The following is a 4468-nucleotide window of genomic DNA, read 5'->3' on the forward strand; positions in this document are numbered from 1 at the left end:
CGCTTCCTCCTTCCTTTTGTAGAGAAAAACTAAGGATTAACTGAAAAATCACGAACTCTTTTCTTTCTGTTTTTTAACCTTACAAAGTTGATATTTTGTCGGGCAGATTTTTTTGGACTAGCGTCTGGTCTCTCCACAGTGTAGACCTGGTTTTTCTTTTTGTTTTATTTTTTATCAAACTTGAACTTAAAGATGTATCAGTGTGGCTTTGAACAAAACAAAATCCAATATAATCTATATTTTGTCTAGTTTTATTTTCCAATAAGAAAACGGTATAAGGCTTAGCAGTCTTGAGTAAGAAAATCAGATATTATTATTATTTTGTTTATGATAATGTTTTAAAGCATGCGTCAGATTGTGTGTGTTGACTCTCAGTTACTTTTTTTTTTTTTTTTTGGCATAGAACTATTTTAATAGCGTCGGATGGAAATGTCATGTTTTTCCGTCAGAGACAAAACTGTTTTTTGTACTAAATCTGTGCTCGCTGGGTCTGTTTGTTCTTGATCTACCTGTTTAGTCGCCATCTTGGAGGTGCAATGACGCGTTTATTGTTTTCTTTTTGGTTTGATGATAGTTCTAATTCCTGTATCTCTATAGTGATTCTTTAGTTTTTATGATGTAATGATGAATAAATGACGATTTATATTGCGTTGTCTAAAGCCAGATCTCTCTGTGGTCAAACACTTTGTGTCCTCCACAGGATTGAACCTCCAGCCGACACCACGTTTCCCCGCCTCGACTTTCATACAAAAAAGCGGGAAACTTACTATTTTCTTACAGAGTGAAACTTAATTATTGTTGTTGTAACTTAGTTCTGCATTTCTACTTTACAGACTTGTTTGTAGCAGATGTGTTAGGAGCTGAACAATGAAGTTATTGATTCTGTTAGCGATGTGCTAGCTAAACGAGTGCATTAGCTAAATGCGCCAGTTAGCTAAACAATGTTTGGTAGCAAAAAGGTGTGTGTTACCTCAACTGTGTGTGAGCTGGTGTGAATGTGGCGGTTGAATTGTTTCTGTTAGCTGTTTGCTGTGTTTGTGTTTGTGTGTTAGCAGAATAAATGTGGTGGCTAAATTGTGTGTTAGCTGAATGTACAAGTTAACTAACAGACATCTGAACCGTGTGTTTGAGCTCAGCAGTGTGAGCGTTCACAGTTTAAAATTTAACAGTCGGTATTTTCTACTGAACATACGTGTTACACATCTTTTGGTGGTTGAACTGTTTCTGTGTGTCTGTTGTGTGCTAGCTGGATGCGTAGCTGTTAGCTAAACGTGCGCTAAGTTAACTTTGCTTGAGACAGTAAGTAACTGAGTCAGAACGTTTACATCCGCCTCCTAATTCTTAATTAAGAGAACTACTTGAGAACCAGTAAAGCTAACAGTTATTTCAATTATCAATAAATCTCCTGATCAGAATATTGTGAAAAAAACGTGAGCTAGTTTCTAAAAAAGAAAAAAAAAATTAAGGCTTCACTTCCATTTATCTGGTCTAACTACATGGCTAGCAGAGCTGCTAATGTTCCCACATTCTCCCTGGTTCTGCTGACATGGTGTGAAAGCACGTCGGCCATTTTGAAAAAAACAAACAAAAAAAACAGACCTGTCCAGTAAACCAGCAACAAAATGGCTCCAGACAAACTTTGCTGGTATTAATATCTAAATGTGAACGCTAATAAATTCCATTCAGTTATTTTAAAATAAGCTACACAACTGTTTGCATCTAATTTTACTTGCTAACCAACTTCTACAACAATGTAAAAATATTAAAAGTAGCTAGTTTAGGCTTAATATAATTTAGCTGATTTAACAACGACGCTAGCAGACCAGTGTTTGATTCCTCCGGCCTGGTGTGAATGTTCATTAGCACAACAGAATGTGAGTGAACAGGTTAGCAAAACTCTGAGTGTTGTAGCTTAATGGCGCTAACGTTAGCTAGCTAGAGAATGTGTTGCATGAGCATGTACCTTGGCTAAATGTGTGTGTGTTAGCTGTATGTTGTGTGTGTTAATGCTGGAGTATGCTTCTTGAACATGCACTTGTCATTTCATTTTTTTTTATAGAACTTTAGTTACTAGTTGATCATTTTTTCTGGTTTCAGTTTTTCACATGTGAATACTTTTGATCTTTTATGACATTGAACTCAACATGTTTGGTTTTGGACTATTTGTCGGACAAAACGAGGCGTTTAAAGACGTCATATTGAACTTTTTGTCATATTGGGATTTTTCGCGTTTTTTTGTTTTTGTTTTTTTGACACGTTACAGAAAAAAAAAAAAAAAAAGATTAAAACGATGAATCAAGAAAGAGCCCCCTCCAACAGGATGTGGATCTGCTCATCAACTCTTTTAGTAAATTCAGATACGTTTAGTGCTTGTTAGTAGAAGTATTATTCCAGCCTGAGCTGTGTAGTAGCAGTGTGTGTTATCCGTCTGGTGTGTGTGTTAGCTGTATGTTGAGTGTGTGTTAAGACTGGATTACGCTTCTCGAACGTGCACAGTTGTCATTTTCGTGGCTTTTTTTTTTTTTTTTTTTTTTTTTTTTTTAATAATAAAAAAGTTTTTTGTTTTTTTTTTTGTTGGTTTTTTTTTTTTTTTTTTTTTATACTTGTACAAATGTAAAAGGATTTTGTGTTTTCCTGGATCAACCAATCAGCTTCTTTAACTCGCCGCGTTGTTATTTGAAAACTTGTAACTCGACCCTCAGTCACCTGTAACACCCTTTTGTATAAATTCACAGAGACATTTATATATTTGTAGAAGTACTGTTCCAGCCTTAACCGTGTGTGTGTTTGTTAGCGGTGTGCGTTAGCCAGCAGGTGTGTGTGTGTGTCTGTCCATTAGCAGTTGTGTGTGTTGAGACTGGATGAAGCTTCTGGAACATGTTGGGTGAAGCTGTTGTTGTGTGGATGTCTTGGATCTACTGATTGTGAGTCTGCCTCTTCATATAAACACACAGGTGTTGTGTATCTTCGTAGGTGTAATTCCAGCCTTGGCTGTGTATTCGTTAGCATTGTGCGTCACCTGTCCACCCAGGTAGCAAAAGCTCCACGGCCCGATTTTGGCCCAGATACATCAGGATTGTAAGATAACAGAGGATAACAGCTGGACTCTGGCCAGATGTGGAAGTATACGGGCCAGACTCGGGCCGAGGACCAGGCGTGTGTTGGGCCAGAAGTGTCATTTTGTTATCTGGGTTGTGTGTGTGTGTGTGTGTGTGTGTGTGTGTGTGTGTGTGTGTGTGTGTGTGTGTGTGTGTGTGTGTGTGTGTGTGTGTGTTAGCTGAATGTGTGTCAGACCACAGAGAGGTTTGTCTGGCGTCGGGGGGGGGGGAGATCTGGCTGTTGTTGAGTTGAATATTGAATCAGTGGTTCTGCTGCTTGTATGTGTGATGATGATGATGACGATAATGATAATAATGGCGACGATAATAATGAGTTCTCCTGTACAGGGGTCTATTTAAATCTTAATTTGTGATGAATAATATGGTTTGTGTGAACTGTCACTCTCTGGCGGCTGCTCTCAGTCACATGTTTGTATCCTGTTCAGATGATATTGTTTGATTCACATGTCGTGTCTAACCAGAGGAGCTGAGTGTTGTTATATTCTCAAGACTGCTAGGCTAACTGTCTCTCTCTCTTCTCCTTGTCTGTCTCTGTCTGGGCGTCGCCACGGTAACAAGATGGCGGGTTTTTTGATGCTTTTCAACACGTCTGTCATCGTGTGGACGAGCAGTGATGTCACAGAAAAGTAATAAAGCATTTCCTTCATTTCATGTTTTAATAGACATTAAAAACAGGAACTGTAAAAAGAATTTATCAATCAATAAATACTTTAAAAATGGATTCACAAAAACAGTTTAAAACTCTCATTAAATAAACCATTCATAAATACAATTATTAATTCATGAATAAATAATACAATATGAAAAGACATTTAAACATTTTACTCTTCAATTTCCATTTATTTTTTCCAGCTGCTTTTCCTGTTAGCGAATCGCTTAGCTTCGTCATTTAGCTTCTCCTGTTAGCCTTTAGCCTTCACTGCTGGTGAGCCCCACTGGTTAGCTCTCCAGCCAATCAGAGAGTGTGTTGTTTTAGCTGGTTTTTCAGCACTGAAGGCTAAAGGCTAACAGGAGAAGCTAAATGACGAAGCTAAGCGATTCGCTAACATTCATGTATGTGAATCCATTTTTAAACCTGAAGTATTTATTGATGATTGATTGTTCATTTATAAATTCCTGATTTTAATGTCTATTAAAATATGAAATGAAGGAAAAATGATTTTCTTTTTCACTGCTCCTCCATATATTCGGACCATGTGATGACAGACGCGTCACGAGCTGAGCGTTATCGTCGCAGGCGTGTTGAACCTTGTTAGCGTGGCGGCTCGGAGGCGAGGAGATCTGTAGTGAAGGGGTGAACTGATTGACACACCCCCCACACCCCCCTCCCCCACCTCCCAACCCCTCCA

This window comes from Seriola dumerili, unplaced genomic scaffold (genome assembly GCF_002260705.1).
Source record: "Seriola dumerili isolate Sdu_G_001 unplaced genomic scaffold, Sdu_1.0 BDQW01002425.1, whole genome shotgun sequence".
Classification (NCBI taxonomy): Eukaryota; Metazoa; Chordata; class Actinopteri; order Carangiformes; family Carangidae; genus Seriola; species Seriola dumerili.